Source organism: Galendromus occidentalis, unplaced genomic scaffold, assembly GCF_000255335.2.
Source record: "Galendromus occidentalis unplaced genomic scaffold, Mocc_1.1 scf7180000077435, whole genome shotgun sequence".
Lineage (NCBI taxonomy): Eukaryota > Metazoa > Arthropoda > Arachnida > Mesostigmata > Phytoseiidae > Galendromus > Galendromus occidentalis.
The window spans coordinates 330,906-350,980 of record NW_003805423.1 but is presented as its reverse complement, the minus strand read 5'-3'; the positions used below and the strand labels follow the sequence as shown (position 1 = coordinate 350,980).

Here is a 20,075-nt window from a genome sequence, read left to right as displayed (position 1 = left end):
TTCCTCGCTGTCGACTGTTCTGGCCGTCCCTCCCGAGTCATCGGCTCATACTTGAGTGCAATAATTATAATTGCAGTACCGAAACGTCGAATTACGGTGGCTGAAATAGCACTCCGCGTTTATCGATCGTCGGAGATGATGTGGTGTCATTAGATACAATTCGAATCCGCAGCACTTTGACCAGGCGACAGAACGCAAGAACCCGAGAACGATTTGTTCAAGCGATTCATACTTCGGTTGAATTCAATTCGTCGACCCCAGCAATCGCGATCAACTCTTTGAAACGCGCGAAAAATCATAGCGATTATTCGAATAAGGTCTACAAATCCATCAATCAGTCGGGCACCCTACGAATTCTATTCCGTCGAAGATCGAGGTGCAACCACCAATCACATGTCAATAGCGCGTCTGATTTGTGCTCTGACGCTTCAATTCAAAGGTCGGCCATCCCGACTCGGATCAAGACATGTGCGGGGCCACAACTCTCATGACTGAGGAACCAGCCACTGAATCGGTAACCTACAAGCGGAATCGCTCATCGACTTGAATCTTATACTCACTAAAATAGTTGAGCGTTTCCTCAATGAGTTCAGGAGCGAGGTCGATGGGCTCGTCTGGGGGGAGCAATGGGGCGTTGATCACCCAATCGGCGTTGTCGTATCCTGGAAGAGAAGAACGGTGAGAAATTGAAATAGAAAGAGATTTCGATCGGAATCCCGATAAACCATCGCTCCGATGCTCAAAAAAGCCTCCGATTATCAGAGCGACGGTCGCCGGGATAAACAAGTCTGGCCATTGTTTTCCGCGGAATACTTTTGGGTCTGAGACTTATGAATATATCTCATCAATCGATTTTTTTCTTCCATTTTCCCGTCCGTTCAAACAAAGAATCTTCTAATAATTGTAAACACCATGCGATCCCAGCCGGTGGAGGCACGCGGCCGGGGAAAGCCCTCAAAACTGTCTCGTTGAGCGGGCAGGTGATGAAGATTGAACTGAGACGCTTCACAAGGGTCTGATTCAGAGTTGCGAGCTCATTGTTTGTCTACCGGTCGGACGCGAGCCCCGCCATGTCCGAGCGCATGACGCCTCAACGGATTCTTCATTTTCTCTTTGTTCCAGTGCTTCGAATATTCGACCAAGTTCCGCGTCATAACGCTGTTCACCGGTGTGGCTCGCCATCGTGAACTGGAGCGATTCTTGTGCGGTATGAAAGCGCTCGTTATCTTGTATTCGTCGGACAGCAATCCGCTAATTGCTGGTTCTTATGCCCCATTTCAGGGAAACCGAAGTACGAATAGTCTTGCGCGGCTTGAGCCGACCGATAGAAAATTCATTAAGTTGACCCGATGGAGATTCGATCGATCGGGCAGAAACTCGAACCATTCCTTTGGACGACTGCTGCCAACAGAATTAAAAACAGCGGTCGCCGGGTTACGAACACACGAATTCAGCTTGAAGAGCGGCAGAACGACGAGCAAGTGCCGACTGTGAATCGACAACGACCGAGTCAATGAAATAGCGTGAAACGTGTCGTCGTTTACGTCGTCGCGTTGCTCCTTCGGCCAGCGACATCTCATGTAGGGGTCAAGAACGAGCATTGAGCCTCTGTTTCCGGATTCATTCAACGAGTTCATCTCCTCCAAGTGTATCAAACTAAAATGTTCGGGAAGGGTAGCGGGCCGGGCTCGTGAGCTGCTCGATTTAATGCGTCATTGTCTTCTTCGATTTCCTCGAGGCCGAGCGCTGTCGTCATGAGCAATAAGCAGTAGTTACGAATTGATCATCGAACGTTTCAATTCGATCGTTCGCGCGCACGACTGTACCACGGAATCGGCTGTGGACCGGACGTGAACTCCGAACCAATTCGGGTGAGGCTTCTCCTGATGACAATGGCCGATGGAAGAATGATTTTAATAACCCTGTGATTATTTCGAGCACCCCACAGATCGATCCCGAATCGAATTGAGCGACCCGAGGGAAAATGGGTGGAAGGTAATGGCAGGAAGCGTAGGAAGACTCTTCTCCGGCTTTGAAATCTGGACTGACACGACTGCTCGGTCAATGACAAACTCGAGTCGGGATATATAGTCAACAAATGGAGACGTCGGCGGATAGAACATGAGCCCTTCGTCGGAAGTTCAACGTGGGGAATTTCTGAAAAATGACAGGAATGGCCACCGCGGCTCTTGTATCGATCAAGCATCTATATATGGCTCGGAGGAACGTCATGAAATGTTCTCACGAAAAAATCGATGCACGATCCGAGAAATGCACAGTGCATATAATGGATTCGTAAAGGTCACCCGATGAAAAGCCAGAAAACGAGCCGTGAAGGGGGAATATTTGCGAGGAAAACAAATCATTCTTATTCCGGCGTGGTCACGGTGCACGGTTCTTGAATTATCTCTAAGAAATTTCATTCTCCGAACTCAGGCATCCATGAGTCCAGTACAGCCCTTCACATTTAGCAGAAAGATTCCGGATAATTAGTCATGAAAATACCTCCGTCTTAACAGATGAGGAAATCCAAACAAACGAAGAGCGATCACCAATGGTTCGCGGCTAGGTTCTCACGATGTTGGCAGAAAATTCGCATCGGCTCTCGCCACCCAATGTGCCTGATAAGCGTGAACGCTCGTACCCCGTGTATCGTTATCCCGCGTCAAGAATCAATCTGACGTCGACGGTGCATTCAGCCATTCTCGCTGCGGGGGAACAATTGTCGTCAGCGAAAACAGGACACGGATTTCACACACTACACTAGGGACGACCAGGCCATGGCGGCCAGTGCAAGGTGGGTCTTCTGTGGCGTAGCTTCTGATGTACACGGACAAATGAAAGGAAATTCTAATTGGCCACTTTCACTGGACCTCTACCCCCGAAACGGACAACGCTCAACAAGGGAGGGTCCGATGTGGCTTCCGAGGTCAAGTTCGTTTGCAGCGACTCGACAATCGTTAATACGTATGTCTCTAATTCTCAGTTAAACGGGGTGAAGATGGCAAGCCCCGGCGCTCCTCAAGACGACTAGGCCACGCGGTCAACTCAACTGCTGACGAGCGAAAGCGTTCCTATCTCTCTGGTTTCTTTCTCAAATCTCGACATCGAAAGATCTGATCCTTTAGGTATTCGCATCGAATCGTTCTCCCCGAGACTTGAGCTCTACGCTTGCCGAACCCGAATCTGCGTAGAAGGCTACCGTGATCATGATAGCGTTGGCTCAGCTTGGCTGTCCGATCGAATCACAACTCCTCCCTCGTGACCATTTTTGCGATCACATCTACCTTGACGTCTATTTTCATATCACAGAACAGCACAGCGCCGGGTATATGTCATTCGTACCCACCCGTTTCGTTGTCAAATTACCCGCTCGGTACGTCTATGGTACAAACTTACGGCTTCTTCGAACGGCTGCGGGCTCGTGGATGTAGACTACTTCCCATCCTACCTCCGTATACGGAGGCTCCTCGATTTCGACGTGGTCGGCCATTCAGAGAATCCGCGGAAGAGCGTCCGTTTTGACAACATTGGTTAGCGCAAACTCACGACTCACAAGAATACGAGAATAGTTCGTGTATCTCAGCCGTGGGTTCAAGAGAATCGCGAATAACATTATTTGGCTGCGGTGAGCACCGGACAGTGGTAACCGACGACACGCAGGAAGCGGAAAAGAGAGGGATATGGAGTCTGCAGTTTCCAGAGAGCATCTCCCTCTCCGGGCGACGGCAACGACTCATCTCTGGTCTGGAAGAACCTCCCAGGAACGAGGTAAACAATCCCGGCGTAGAGCACTGGATTCCGTGATTGGGGAAACAGAGCTGCCAAGTTCTCGGTCGGCTGCGATCTTCGCTATCATCATGCTTCGCTTCACATTTCTTTTGAATAGATAACGGATTGTCATCGATGGATGCTCGCTCAGCAGGATTCGTATCGGCGGGCCGGCTCGTCCGAATGGAGCCGGACGTAGAGACAGACTGTCCGCCGAGCCGAGGGTATTCTGAATGCACTTTTCCCTCGGAAACGTCGACAAGCTCGGACTCGTCCGGAGTCCGAGGCACTTGGGGTGGGCACGGAGGAATTATTCACAGCACTTGTCAGTCATCGTTTTACGGCGCTACCTCGGGATACGGATACCCAGCAAGAGGTGACCATGAGGAGCGGAACAGGCCGCATTGAGAACTGGCTCAACGTGGACACTCGACGGCCTCGCCCGTGAAGGAGCGAAAGGCGATCACGCACGCTGCCGTCGCCACGCCGAGACCTTGACTAGAATCAGCTCATTAGAAATGGCTGTATCGAGACTTTGAGAATCGTCTATTTCCCGAAGCATACTGCGTGGAAAATTTTCATCGGGGAAGAGTTCCTAGAAAACGCACGCCCGTAGGTTGGTTGGTAGCTAGGTTAGTAAGGGAAGTCCCGGTGTTACGTTGCACGGCATGTCCTCCGATTACAAAATGGAACTCCATGAAGGTCGCACGCCACTTCAACCTCGATTCGGTCTGCCAACAACCCGCCACTCCATCGCATGGAAGTCAAATTTAGCAGTTCTCCCTCAGGAGACCTACAACTAGGCTACAAAGCGAGTCGTGAGTACTAACGAGACTCGACTTCGGAACTTCAGACGGTTCACCGACCTGGAATCGACGCCAGGGTGCTGCTTGGGTTCCACTGAGCAGCTACTGCTTCAACAACTTGAGCGTATGGTACAAAATCGCGTGCGAACCCCGAGCAGGATTTCGGACGTTTGGGATCTGCGATAATCGACGGGTCAGCGACGTTTCACTTTCTCTCCGGTACGACCAGGATGCTCCGACCTTACTCTACCCACGCTGAGCCATGGGTGGATGTGGAGTCATCGCGGCGAACCGGCCAATTGCGGTCGACATCGCTCGACAATTGTTACCATCGCTTATTGGTCAGATCTCTTGCGCCGCAACGACTCTTCATAGCTCCTCATAACACAACAGAAAAGCTCCGGTCGAGGAGGCTGCTGCGGAACCAAATGTCGCCAGCGACTCCCAGCTAGCTCTAGGCCGAATCCGATCATATACCTACGGCGGTCTTGCTGATTTTCATTGATTCGGGTGAGGCGCACATTCACAATCGGCGAACTGCCTCCGCTTATCGGAGGAAAGAGTCAGTTTCTCTAAGCCGAGGAAGACCGCGTAAAGTCAGTAATTGTTAATTATGTTCAACGAGTAATTATTCACTGCGAACGCTGGCGTCGAGCATCCAAGCGCAGACGGCTGGGGGACGGACGGACGGACGGACGGACGGACAGGCTTTCGATTTTACGACGAATCGATCCGAAACAAATATAGCGACATGTAGGATGGCGAACGGAGGCGTTCGTAGTAGACGAGAGTTCTGCGATCCGTTAGCGAATGCGAGGTCTTCTCGTGGATCAGTGCACTGGACGACCAACGCTAATTTTTCCGAAGCCCATGGGTATAGTGTGCCTGTGAGAGAAGTTCATGGCATTCCCATGCGCAGCCGGAACAATATCCTCCCTTGGTATTTTTCTGCTCACGTAAACACTCAGTCAGGGTTTTTAGGTATAATGTGATATTAAAAGCCGTGATGGCTACGAAGAACCTTTCGGAAGCACGGACATGTCTCCGGAACGACTCAGCAAGCTCCACATGAGATGAAATCGGATGCTCGGGTCGTTAGTTCTACAGGATAATGGTTCCGTTCCTCGGCCAGCTCGATATTGCTCGCGCTCGGGTCATCATGTCGGATAGAAAGAACCATGGAAGAGCATCTCTTACCATCCGTCGTCAGCACGCAGAGATGCCTGAGTTTCTTCGGTCGGTCGACGTCCCGATTCGGTGCTCGAGTCGTACCTCGACAATTAAATTGATACATTATGTATGTGATAGAATGCTCGGCAGTATTGGAGCTCTATGGATCCACATGAATAGTAAGGGTGTCGATTACGTCGTCATGGAGAACTCATTCAGCATTCCGAAACTTCGAATCGATACGGTCTTGAACTATAGCAGCCGTTTACGCTTGACTACCCGCAAGCTTGCGCCCGCGGATGACGAGCTGACTGAGAACACTAAATGCCTGATGAGTGTAATGAGTGACACGCCAGAGCGTCAAGTTCTGAATGCGATTCCGATTTCAAGGTCCCGGGGCGCGCGGCAAATGTAAACACGAGCAGAGTATCCTGTAGAAACTAGGCGGATCGGTCCGTCTCGTCGAGTAGGAGTTCTCGAATTGAGAGAACTCAAACTCCGACGACTTTTTCGCGAAGGTACGGCCACTACGAATAACTATGTGATGTGTCACGAAGTCTGGCAACACTCACCAATGATCCCAAAATGCGCGGAGAAACATGATTAACATCAAAACGATCATCCCGTCGACGAGTAGAAGGACGGACGGCACTTGAGGACAGAATTCAATATTGTGTTCATAGCATGGAAGCAGAGGTTGGGTGATTAAAACCGGTCATGGTTTTTGAATGCGACTTTTCATCTGAGACTCGAAACCACTTGATGGACGGAAGAAACAGATTCACTGCTATGTCTCTGAGCTCATGACCTCGGAGGTCCGCGACGCCCAACTTCTGGTGGATCTTATCAAAAAGTCCGCTCGGAGAAAACTCTGTGCGATGAACTTGCGTGGTCGATCAAAAAGCATACTAGAACTCGTACTCTTTTCGGGTCGAGGTTACATTGCGTACTGCATATACTCCATGATAAATGGTGAGCGGAACCTCGCGGAGAGCATCGCCATGTTGTTTTGACCCCCAAAAACCCTGACACGAACTAGTGCTGCCATCTACGTCGCCTTCTGAGAACTCGCTGACGGACCCTTGCCACCGGTAGGACCCTCGCCAAACTCTTTCACCGACCGACCAAATCTCTCCTCTTTGGTCAATGTCATCCCGTTGTTGTTTTGGTGAGAAGTTCAAGAGTTCCAGAGTAGAGGGCGCTGCTTGTATCGAACAAGGAAAACTTTCCTACGGAGCCAGAAAAAGCTCCCGCTGGGCTCAATGGACCGAGCCGCCGGAAGGCTGTGTTTCGCTTCGTTTAGAGCCGAAAAAATCCGTTTACGCTCTTTAGATGCTTTCTCTGTTTCGACATGCAGAGCAGTGTAGAAGACAAATTATTACACATTGTTCTCGACGAGTCAAGAATGCGAGAATATCAAATTGACTTACAGCAATGCTCCGGCTCCATGAGCCAAGCTGATTCTGCAAACTTGTGCTATGGAGAATGGAGAAGAGAGTTCCACGATGGTATGAAGTCCTGGTCAGACTACGACTCATCGAGATTCCCGAGGGATTCCGGGACGATCGATTCGACCAGAAAGAATCCCGGATCGACGGCGAAAGAATCTTACGAAAACGAATGAGCGAATGGAAGCGAGCCAGAGATCGCGACATACTGACATCATTAGATCACAGCTCGACAAGACGCGAGTTGTTGACAACTTCTTCTATTCTTCGTCGGTTCCGAAACCCATGAGTATTCGATGATTTCCCGCGGTAGGCGAGAATCGATCGAGCTCGTCGTGAGCCAAGGACGATTGTTGGACTACAGAAAACAACCATCTAGGCGAGCGGATGGGCAAACCATCAGCAGCAGAAGATGAAGATGAAAGCACGGAGAATACCAGACAACGTCATTCGATCCTGCGCTGTCATACGTGAAGCACAATAACCTCTTCCGCCGATTGCGCATGAGAATGACGTGGGAACCGAGTGTCATTCTTTCGGCCGGGGGAAACTCTGGATCGAGACGTACATAAGCCTACTAACATCACATGACTCAAGTCCGGTCAGCATTTTTCGAGCTCATGCTTCCCGAGCTTCCGACCTGAGGGAAACGGTACCAGAGATTAACGTTATATCGCAGCACGAATTTCTGCGGTGCTCGACTCGAGGTATCGAGCAGAACTCGCTCTAGGAGATAGGTCGATCGAGCCGGGACCGGTTCCCACCGTATTATTGAACTACTGAAGGAATCAGGGAAAAAAGTCCCGGGTCGCTCTTCATCGAACGAAATATGCGGATCATTCAGCCCGCGCTGGTGAACCGCGTGGGAAGGTTGCCATATCTTCCCTTCACGGCTTACAAGGGACAAAAAATGCACAGTGACCGCGCTTGAGCTTAAAGAGTAGTTTTGAGAGTTTTCTCAAGGGTCGAGCGGCAAATATCACAAGACACGAATGTTGTCATCACAGTAACACTGATTCTCCCCACCGCATCTGCCAAGCACAATGTATGACCAGTAAGGGTGCTGAGCCACTGGAGCTTTCGATTTTTCCATTGAACAACTGTGGCGAAACTGATGAGAAAATACACTGAGTTTCTTTGAAGCAACAGTCTACCGAGGAGCGATTACTATCATTCTGGCCGCTCCGTTTCGACTTCTCCCCTGAGGGGGAAATGTTCCCGTATTCCTCGCGAGAGATGCATGTCTTCTCCTAGCCATCTTCATGGAAATGTCGATTCTCGAATCGGATAGATATTCCACGATTTCGAATCCGCCACACGGAAAACTTTGCTTCCATCGGGTAGACCTACGAGATCTTGAGCATACTTCAATTTTACCGCAAGCGAGGAAAAAGAAGGGGCAGCCTAGAACTGCTCCGATTTATATTCGTCGTACGGTTCTCATCGAGATAAATCGTAGAGGTCTTGCAATACTACGTCGTGACCGATTCCGTTGCGAGCTAGTCTTCCTGTTCGTGAACCGTCCGAGCAGTCTGACGACCAGTCACTTCAGATATCAATCGGACTTGCCGGTACTGCTGTTACAGTTTGTGATCACTGTCACGGCGACTGCGCTTCGTATTTTCGGGTCCCCACCGCCGAAGCCTGAACAGCAGGTATTCGTTTGTACCCAATGCGACTCCACATGTGGATTGAGCGGAAGTTTAGTCTACAAGAGTCAGCGGCTATTCCTCCATCTGTCACAGCAAGGGATGAATGCTGTTGGAAACTTGAAGGCGGCGTCGAATTTCCGATTGCAACTATGATATCATCTCTCGGTGAGAATCTGCTGCTTCCGGACGCTCAGCGCACATAGGTTGAGTCTCAACCTTCTTCGGCTGGAGGTTCTCGGCCAGGTGAGTTCTCCAATCGCCTTGCACAGAGGCCGATCGATAAAACCAGAAGTCTCTTGCATTCGTCTCGCATGGAGACGGGCTTCGTCTCAGAAAGGCTGCAACCTCAAAATTCGATTTCCGGAGTCCTTTTTAGTCTTCCGGGGAATGTTGAAGCTGGACAAAGCTTTTGTCCCTCTATTGAGTCGAAGCCCAGAAAGGATAGGGGTGAAAAGGAAACGGCGCCACTTTTTTGTGCGAGCTCTCTTCTCTGGCGAAGATTCCCGGTATATGAATCCATTTTCGCCACGACCCGAATAAGCAGGGCGTGTTCTGGGACAGTCACATTTAAGTTGGCGTCGCGCCGCATTCATCTTGCGAGACGCGTTGTGACGACCGTGAAGAAACACAACAATAATTCGTCCCTGGAACTCGTCTTTCCCCTATTTGTCCCTCGGATTTCGAGAAGCTCTTCAGACGAACTTTCCCCTGCACTTATTAGGCCGTTTCGTCTTCATTGCGGTGAATTCTTAAGTTTGCTTACGTAAGTCGATCGATCAACAATTTCAACAACAGTCAAATAAACGTCGATTGTGGCCCGACAATGCGGCAGTTTGTTGGCTGGAAAGCTCATGAATGGAAGGTAGACGTTTACACATTTTGCATAGTACGCATTGTTTCAACTTCCAGACCCTTGTTTGCCGTGACTGCCGCCAGCAGTGAGTGCTCGAAGAAGCGCCGAGTGCTTGGAAAGCTCCCCGACCCATGCCTCCGGTCTTCCAGTTCCAGTTCTCCACGGCATGGCTTAGCTTCGGGAAACAGTTCCCGAAAATCGCAAAACCTCTTCCACGAAGCAAAGGCATCCCTTCTGTCTCATCTCGTTGAGCATAGGGGTCACGATTTCTCGGAGGGACCGAACACTTTCGACGTGAATCGAAGAGAATTGAGACGATTTGGCGCCAAATGGTGTCCATTCAGGAATTCGGATCTCTATCTCAAGCGGAATCGTTGGGCACGTAGCGAGGATTCGAACGAAAGTGGCTCGTCATGACGGGGAAACTTCACTCGGAACTTCAGTTGATACTATCCATATGTCAGTCAGTCAGTTTGACACCTTGCCGGTCGGCCGACAGAGAAAGACGAGTTCCAGCTGATCAACGGTATCGGAATCGGAACGAGAATGGGTCTCTTACATCACATCGGTGTAGCGACTCCGGCTACATGAACGGCGGCCATGGTAAACCACGTTGGCCGTGATAATCCAAGTCAGCAGCGGTAGGTATCTGGTCGACTCGCTGGTCGATCTAGTATTCCATGGTATGCGACATTCGATGACGCAGCTCCGAAGAACGACGTCGTCGCAGTCCCGACGCGAGCAGTCCGATCGCGTTCAATTGGAAAGCGTTTACCACCAGATCGCATCGGCTCAAATTATGGTGATCCGGACAATGCAGAATGAAAGCGAGTTATCTAAATTCCATGCAAGTAAACAGTCGGACGGATGACGACAAACTCGAATTCGACGACGTTTTCCCCTCGACGTCTTTGTATTTTCGCTAATGGGCTTGGGCAGCCGTTCAGGCACTTGAACTTCGGAACTCGAAAATTGAAGAACGCACGAACGCGTGAATAGACCCTCCGAATACGACGATGGGGCTGAGCAAAAGTCGCACACAAAGCCCTCGGGGAAAACTGAACGCGACGCCTCGTCATTGATGCTTGGGAGTTGTTAAACCGATGCGTCCAGTTTTCAACGCTTCCTCGGACGTCCGGAATTCCGCTTCAAACGTATTCTACTGGAAGTCACTGCTTGCGTACGGGAAGAGCCACACAACAAGCCCCCGATCGATTGATTCATCTGCCTTCTCCAAGAGTCCTCCCAGCTTGGTTTTCCCGCTAGCTCGGATGTTGACGGAACATGAGGGGGGTTGAGGAGGGTGATCTTCGCTTCGCCCTTGATGCTTAGCAGGGAATCGAAACGAGCGACCGAACGTATTTTCGAAAACTGGACGCCTGCCCGGAGATCCCTGAGATCCCGATGCCATGCGGGAGACGTCGTCCTTCTGCAGCTCCTCCAGTTACGGATATTAATTTTTGTTCCCCCTTCAATACTCAGTATCGAGCGGCGGTATGCGGCGGGATTAAACTTGTCCACGCTACGGTAGCTCGATCAATGGCTCTTCCTCCCATTCATAAAAATCTCGCCATTCACTGCCTTTCATTTTCTTCATTTTTCCCATGAAGGAACCGTCTCCAGAGGAGGGTGAGAAAAACAGTGAGGGTCACGCAAATCACGACAACACTTTTCCAGAGACGGGGAATCAAACAAGACGACGCGCTTATTCAAGCAGAATGAAAACAGCCTTTCTATCGACTTGGAGCTGGGGAAGAAGGTTCTGTGAATGAATCGGACTTCCCCGGATTCCGGTCGACTATCGAGGGGCTCAGGGGCGGATGTGGTCGACCATTCGTCGATGAACCAGAATCCGCGATGTCCGGCCAAACGGCAGACCGGGCACCTCGTTGGAGCATCAGAAGTCGCCGCTCGGGCTCAAATGGCGAGGTCTCGTTATTCGGCACTTCCACTCCGTCCCAAAAGATTGAAGGGTCGCACGGCATCGACAAATGTCGACAGCATGTCGGAAGCACTTTCTTTTCGGGATCAATCGAGACTTCAGATCTCCAGCGATGTTCTTCAGAACAGGGCGATCTTTGATTGTCGCAGCCCTCAGCGGCGCGGCGTTGTGTCTCGTTGTGTCGCCTGTTAGTCGAAGTACAGCGATAAACACAGGTCTTTTGGAGCTCAACTCGGTCGAATCGAGAGAAAGGAAGAAAGCGTATTTCAGTAATGTTACACAGAATGAGTCAGAATGGGATTTCGCCATCAGATTCTGGCCGATTCCCAGAAGTTGAATTAAGTTCACCGATCTAGACTTCTCCCTCGGCCTTCAAGAGCCGAGCCGGGAAGTGCTCGCAATAACTGTTTGTCTGGGAATCTTGACGCGAAATTCGCTCGACGAACAACTTCGTTTCTCGAGCACAAGCGAGAGCATGGCCCGTACCAGCGCAGTAGACCGCGCCTGATCACCATTTTAGACTTGATTTGTTTTTCCTCGAATCCTCGATGGAGATCCTTTTATGAGTGAAAACACTAGATCGAGTCGAGTGAACAGCAAGCGATGTCTCCAGGTCTCCAAGTGCCTGCCAGCAAGCACTTGGGGGCTCCCATCACCTCGGAGAATGCCGGAGGTCCGGCTAAGTCAGATCTGCCAGATGACAAGCCAATTCACACCTCCTACGAGCCTCCGCTAGATGCGAGAAACCAGCGTGGCTAATTACTCGAGTTTGCCTATCTGCTGAGTTTGATAGCTTTCAGATCGTTCCCACTCCTTATCAGACGGTCATGTCTGGAAGTTCGAAGTTGGAACCCGAGATGTACCGCTTACGAATCGCAGGAACGAGATCTGACGAGCCGCGGGAGGACGTGAAATCGTGAAGAACAGTACTGCATTTCGAAATTCGTGATCACCTTCCCTGCTAGAGATCGGAATCCTCATCGTCGAAAAGGGAACATCCAAGGCGGCGACAAAGATCGTGCATCTGGGGGTGCTCCAGAAAAATCAACAGGGCTTCCTTGGATCGGGAGTCACGTTTCCGCCGGAGCCGCATCGACATGAATGAGTATGAACCCCATGCACAAGAGTATTTTGAGGACTCATCGAATAATCCCGACAGTACGATGTCGCGGCTTCAACGACCCCGAGTTCTGTCGTCTCAGAATTGAGCTCATGACCGGTGAGTCCACGCAGATCACATGACTTTCGAGATGAAATTCGTCGAGGTAGTCGAGACACTCGGAGTCAGCGTGCTCCGTTCTCCGGGCAAGCGTTTCCCCGTCACAGGAAAAGCAACCCAGTCGAAACACCTGAACCTCCCAGTCTGAGATACAGTTTTCGCTTTTGCGTTCTCGATTCGCCCATTCTCAGCGAAAAAGAAACAGAGGCATGCGCCATCAGAGCTATATCGCCAATAAACGATCCATCGGCAGTTCGCCGATCGCAAATTTTCGTCAAAAAACTCATGCTAGACTCATGGTTCAGTCTGTGAACCTTCGTTCAATATTCTCGAAGGTGAAAGCTCCTCCAAGCTGAACAAACAAAAGTTCACAATGCCAATGTCATGCGTCTCGTTTGTGTTGTCGAGTTGTCAAATCCAAGGTCTTGATGCTGCGCGCGTCGCCGTGGAAGCCGCACATTTTCTCGCCTCGGTCCCGCCTTGATTCTTAGAGACGGAAATGAGAGGTTGTCTACAAGATGAAGTCGAACTCGGGTATCAATCGATCGGCGCCGGACGACAGACTTCTGTTCCTCGGATGCGGCGCTCCGCAGAAGCAGTCTTTCGCGTTGGTCAGCGCCCCCTCGACTATCCTGGTCCATCCCAGAATGCCGAATGACTCTCTGCATCGGGATGACCGACAACCATAACGATACTTGTAATCAGGCTATAACGGATTTCGATCCTGCAGCTTTACTGTAGCAACTCCGGGATTCTCACACCTAATCCGCAGTTCAACGCGCATCAAGAGAGCTATGCAAATCTCACCTGTAGCCTCAATTCCGGCTGCGACAGGATCGGCGATCCGATTCGAGGGACTATGATCAAGTCGATCTAATGACGCGATCTCATTTCAATGACATTCCGAGTTCCACGCATCGATGCATCAATCAGCGTATCCGCATCTCGCGAGTACCTCCAGCACATCACAGATTCCTGCTGACTGGATTTTCCGTCCGAAAAACCATCCACGGAATGGTACTAACTAAGCACAGGACAGTTCTGGCTGCAGCCGAAGTATAGATATCGGCTGTTATCTTCGGTCCACTAGCTTCTAGCTCACCAACATAGACACCGACTACACTGTGGAAGTCGCCATCTTTCCGTGGTAAGGGTGGACAGACACGAATGTCTGCAGCGCCCTCGGTGGCCACGATAAATCGACTTCCCATCTACTCACTAGCTATTGAGACTCCCTGTGCTATATTTCAAGTGATACAAGCGAGGTCCATGGGCAAAACTTCACGCCGAAAGGCGAATGAGTCATTGATAATGAGCCCCCAATTATTCGTAAGAGGTTTCTACCACGCATCAGAAATCAGAACGTGAAATCTGGTTTGGAAATGTTCGTTCTCGGATAATGTTCTGCCAAGGCTTTAGTCTCGTATCGAATGCATGATTTCTCTTCCTCGTCAAGGAATTGATGGACTTGGGACACGGGTCTCCGTTACCTTCCAGAACTCTCGATCCCAGCTATCTAGCGTCAAGCGGCAATCGAGTGTTCATCGGCGTCTTCGACGGCCTTTTAGCTGCTTGAAGAACTCACGATCCCTCACTCAGCCAGAACGTCTCTCGCCAGGATTCGATCTCTTTTCCGATAACAATGGACAGCCTCCGAATCGGCGGGATTGAGAAATTCGGTTCTCATCATTTAGTATACTTGTAGCACTCAACCAAGACTCTATGCCTCTCGGCACTCGATGCCCATGCCCGTGGAAACATAGTATATCCGGATCGACGATTCTTCAGATCGCCGCCAAGTGTGACCACATACTTCTTCTCGATAGGAAATGCACTCACCGGTGAAATCAGTGATGGTGTCTGCGCGGAGTTTGTAACGGGGAATCTGCTCCTCGATGAGACTGACAAGTTCAATTTCAGCACAACTGTTGTTGTTAAGCTCTGTGAATGAAAACCAAAAGTCAATGGAACACGCTCCCAAAACGTCCCCAAAACTCTTTGATTAGACCGAGTTGTCGGTACTGAGAAGATTTCACTCACCTGTTAGGGTGCCCGCGTGTTTGTAATTGGTGTGAGAGTGCGAAGGTGACAAAGCTAGATCTGATTCATCTATCTTTGATGAGGTAGGTGAGCGATTGAGGGGTGCGGCAAGCTTCGGCGGCGGCGCCTCTTCATTGGTTGAGAGCGGCTCCCCCTTCGCCTTCCTCGTCTGCGACCGCGCCGGGGGAGGTCGCTTGAAGGCTCTCGACTCCAGCTTGCTCCTCGCGACAGCGGGCGGGGACCCTGGAGTCCCCTCCTTTAATTCGTACGTGATGCCGTCTTGAATGAATTGATCGGGCCCAGACCCGAACCTTTCCCGTATGGGAGCGTGAGTCGCGTGGGAGACAAATCCGGATGACGATGATTTATCTCTAGGTGCGCTGCATCCTATGGAGCTCTTAGGAGACTTCGAAGAATCGCCGGAGGGTTCGCCTTCATCCTGCAACGGAGTCGTGGATAGAGTTAAGAGGGATGGTAAACAGTGACTGATGTCGGGCCTCTTGGAAGCTTCAAACCTCTTCACCGCTCGGCAAGACGATCTAATTGCGAGTGAAGTCTCGCCATCGCAAGAGTACCGCGTGATTTTCCGGATCGAGACAATCTTATTCAAGTATCGAGAAAGCCTTTCGGGAATAAGCTCTGAATCCTGAATCGTTCAGAAAGGGCGTGGTGAAATTCGTGGTACGCTCTACTGCACCGGGAGACCAGGCGCCCCGCGCTACTCTCACAACCATCGAATAGCCCAAAAACGAATCGATGTCGTGAAGGACGAAACTATTCCATGTCGACTGACCGGGTCACTCAAATGCCATTCCTGAATTGACCCGTAGTCATTGAACCCGACTGACACTTCTCCGAAGGAGAAATCTGAAGGGTGAATCTCTCAATGTATCATACTCTACGAAGATAAATGTCGCGGTTAAGTACCTCTTGTAGATCGATACCGCTGTCGGTCAGCGAGGAAGGGATATTGTACTTCCTCAGCACTTTTTGAGCTCCACTCATGACTCCGCTCCGCGAGTAAATCCGATCCGCACTCAAATCATGTCACCAAGTCCGATCGTTGGGAACGATCCTAGCCGAGTTCCTGAACACACAGCACTGATTCAATACAGGGAAATGGACTCCACGCACCAGAACCTGTTTCCTGAACAATCGAACTCTCAAAACAAGCGAGTAGACGGCTTTTCTCTCGACCAGACTAACAGCTTGCTCTGACGAACTTCGTTCAGGGACCGCCGCGTCGGATGGAGAGTGAGAAGGCTCTCTAAAAATAAGAATCACATACCGAAGGTGAGACCTTAACTCTGTGGAGAGCGACAAGTACTTCGCCCGCCGCGCTTGATGAAGCGGCCAGCGATATGAATGACATTGTCTATCGGTAAATCAAAGCGGCGTCTGGCAGGCAGGCGAGTCGGCGAGCGACATGCCAAGGAAGGGTTCGGTATATGCCCGAGGTTCACGTCCATAACGGCGTGTAGAAAGTCACAATTGAATATGCATCTGCAGAGCCATCGGCGCGCTGCACTGTATTTTCTCTAACGCAACTGAACTAATGAACGAATGGAACTAATTGGTGAATCGCGCTCTAACAGTTCCGCGCGGTCGATGCCTCAGCACCAGTGTGGACCGGTGAAGAACATCTTTATCCTTCTGATGGAGGTTACCAGAATGGGTTACCATAGGAAAAATGAAATCGAATTTCTCGTCTCTCGTTCTCTTCCAATTAGACGGGATCAACGGTCGGCAGCTCACCGTCAAGGACAATACAACAGTCAAAATTTCGGAATTGCTTGGTTCCGGACACTTCTTTCGCCAAAACCCCGGCCTCGTGGAAGTTTTGTAGGCCAAAAACTGACATATTATTTGATATCGGTGCATTGTCTAGATTTCTAAAAAATGCATGAGCTGTTTAGCGGAACACCAACGCGTTGATTGTCTTCTCTCAGTCGAGGCGAGACCCTGTCAGTGGTTTGCGAGAGCTTCGCATGCTCGTGCCAACGCTCGTCTCTCTAGAAGATAACATCGGGTGGTGCACGAGCGAGACCCAACTACTTCAAGGTTGAGGACACGTCTGGCTGACGATTGATGCGGCTTCTTCCTCCCTGGAATCCCTTCGGACATCAGAAAGAGGAACGCCGACAGAAAGTCACCCCTCATCCTCTGACTTCGATCATGAGAGCCGTTCTCGTTTTCTACCGCATCGATGCGATAACGAGCAAGTTCAAAACCCCGATAGCAGCTCAAATTCGCAACAGAGTACAGATCCTAATTCTCAGAGTTCTGCTTCCGGAGTGAATGCGGGACTTCAGATAGGCTCTGAGGATGCACGAAAAGATTCTCCGAAACTCGGAGAGATAGGTTTCACACTCGTGAAACACTCTTTTGTGAGTGCATTTAGAGAATCACCACATAAAAAGCAGTGGTTTCACTACAAGCTCCGGAAACGCTGAGTAGGCCGCGGATCGAGCGGGAAATTCGGCTGAAACCTCGCCAACCAGTGAACCTCTCCCTCTCTCTAAGAGCTTTTACCTAATCGAGGTCATTCACCGCAAACTCCACGGACTTGCTGTCGATTCCAGCGGGGAGTTGAATGCTCTTCCGTCGCGAATCGACCAACCTTGCGTTGATCTTTGGTGAGATTCGAATCGCTACAGTAGCCGAATCTGGTGTCTGTCTCCCAATAGATCGACCGTTCCGCAACAAAATGAGCCTCAAGCGCGAAACACTCGCGGAACTTCCGAGGAGGAATTCTCAGAAGTTGGAGCAACACCGGGAAGTCGCCGAATATCCAGCCGACGACTGGGCCCGCGTATCAGAAATTTAGATTCTCTCCTCTGAAATCCGAATCAAGATGGGCTCGCGTGCAATACAAACGGACCAAAAGGAAACAGATGCAATCACTGATCCCGGCCGCTGCGATATCCAGTGTGACCCGGATTGCCTCCGGAAGTCGCGCTAGCTCTCGCTGTAATGAACTGCAGGGACGGGTCTACCGGGATCGCATGGCCGAGAGCGTTGGCAACAAGTCCGATCGATGTTCGGCGATAAGTATTCGAATGTTGGATGGAGATCACGATGCATCGCATAACCGTGCGTCGGAGCGAGAACTCTCTCAAGGAATTGAATCTAATCCTTCATCCATATATGTTCTCCTCGCGCGGGGAGTCGGGGAGTTCGACGAGCGACCAGGGGAGCGAGAAGCTCCACGTGGCTGAAGGAAATCCGTGGCCGCGGAATATCCTCTGGCTCGATCCGAAGGTCGCGCTAAAACGCAACCATCCGCTCCCAAGGGCGATACCAAGGCCATTCCCCAGCGTCCTTTCCTGCGCCGGACTCCAAGGTCGTTCACCGATCGAGGTTCCGCTCTTTCCCAAACCTAGACTGGAAGAGGAGATGGGAAGATGGGAGCGGCCCGCCCTTGAACTAGAATACTGCAGGGTCCTTGACCCACTCGCAGCATCCCCACCTCAACAGCTGCTCAGCTCGAGCTCTCAGCACGGGAAATGTCCCCTCAATACAAAGGCTTGCTTTGTTGGAACCCGTTGCATTAGACGAGTCTGGTCTGGCTAGAACGAGCTCAGGCAGAGCCTGATCGAACGCAGCGGCCCCGTTCGATATCACTAACCTTCAGCGGCTTCGCTAGACACAGGGAAGAAGGGGCGATCGTCGTCCATGGGGATCACACTCTCGAATTGGACCGTGGCCAGAATTTTGGAGGATCGAACCGGAGCTTGGAGTGCTGCCTAGAGTTTTCTTTGGATGGTGAGCACATCAATGAAAAGAGGCTTTTATTCAAGAATTCTAGAAGGGGGTCGATTCCGTCCCGATGAGTAGTGCCACTAAACTTTTTTCGACAGAACCTTGACACATAAGCTATCTCAAACTTCCAGAAACATTGTTTCGTGAATCCGTAGCATCTGCTGGCGAGGCTTCCACGGCGCGACTGTAATCATGGGGAGTCATTGGGAATGGACGCCTGCTTATTACGTTAACTACCACACAGACACCGCAACAGAAGGTTTCAACGCGACTGCCGTGGGTTGCGTCATTCGCCCGGCGTCGAAAGCCTTGTTTGCGATTCAGATTTTGCTCCGACGATTCCGCTCTGTTAATCGCCAAGACAAATCTCGACGATTCGACGATGTGGCTAGATTCCAAACTTATCCGAGAAGCGGATGAAAAGGATGTGACGTCGAGTATTCCCGTTCCCGTCCCGCTGAATGATCAGTCTACATGTTTGCCTAGAAGTCCACGATCGATCGAGAGACCCATGGTACCATCATCGGAACTATCGACTCTCCTGTCGAGAACGGTGCTCCAGAGCCGACCAAGAAAACGCACAAATAAATATCTCTCAAATAGCCGCTGAAGCATTTTAGCGACGGTAGTGCCGTAGCTGCCTGCCTTCCGTCAGGGACTAGCATTCAGATCCGGATACACATATATCGATCATTAATCTTCGCATGATTCTCTACTTTGATGTTTCCCTTGTGGTTCGAGGTTGCGAAATTCCTGAAGCATCCAGAGAGCTCCAAGAGAGAAGCCAAGCCCCTAAAATGACCCTTTCCAAAAATAGAAGCTAGAATCCTCGGCGAATACGACTAGGTGGAGCAGAATAGTTAGGATTATATCCTGTCGTGACCATGGCTGAGGCTCCGGGTAGGATGTCTCAGGTGACATGTACACTATATGAGCCTTAGCCAATCATCAGATTATGAGACACTCAGCACAGCTTCACGCGTCATTGGGCTCACTGACGGAGGGAGAGTACCTACTGCTCATGATATGAACGATCAGAACTCCGATATCAATCGCCAATCTCTGGCTCTCCATTTGAGTCATTTTCTTCCCGAGGTATTTTCGACTGCGCTCGTGAGCTCAACCTTAAAGGATGTCAAGCACGGGTACTATCACTTAGTAATCATGACTTCCAGAGTAATGACGAGTTCCTGTTCGGTGATAGAGTCAGCGGTGAGTCGACGCTCACCAAAGTGTCTCCATGACTTATGCGAAGAGATGGAAAGGAACTATATGCAGTCATAGGAGCTATATGCAGTCATATCCATCAGGAATGTGCTCAGATTCGACTTGAGTCGAAGGAATATCAGTGTCCGTCGATATGGAAGCGCACCATTGTGACAACGCGCTACTCTCGAGCGAGTCGGACATCG

At 50.6% G+C, this 20,075-nt stretch overlaps 1 protein-coding gene across 1 annotated transcript in view; it reads right to left on the bottom strand.

Annotated features, from left to right (window-relative positions):
- Positions 1-14,917, bottom strand: part of milt (trafficking kinesin-binding protein milt) — a 32,539-nt gene extending 17,622 nt beyond the window's left edge. Inside the window, exons 1-3 of the mRNA XM_029111349.1 lie at positions 14,902-14,917; positions 14,701-14,802; positions 561-662 (exon numbers count right to left, since the gene is read on the bottom strand). The gene's annotated coding sequence lies outside the window, so the exon portion shown is untranslated. The remainder of the gene's footprint in view (positions 1-560; positions 663-14,700; positions 14,803-14,901) is intronic.
- Between the last annotated feature and the right edge of the window lie 5,158 nt (positions 14,918-20,075).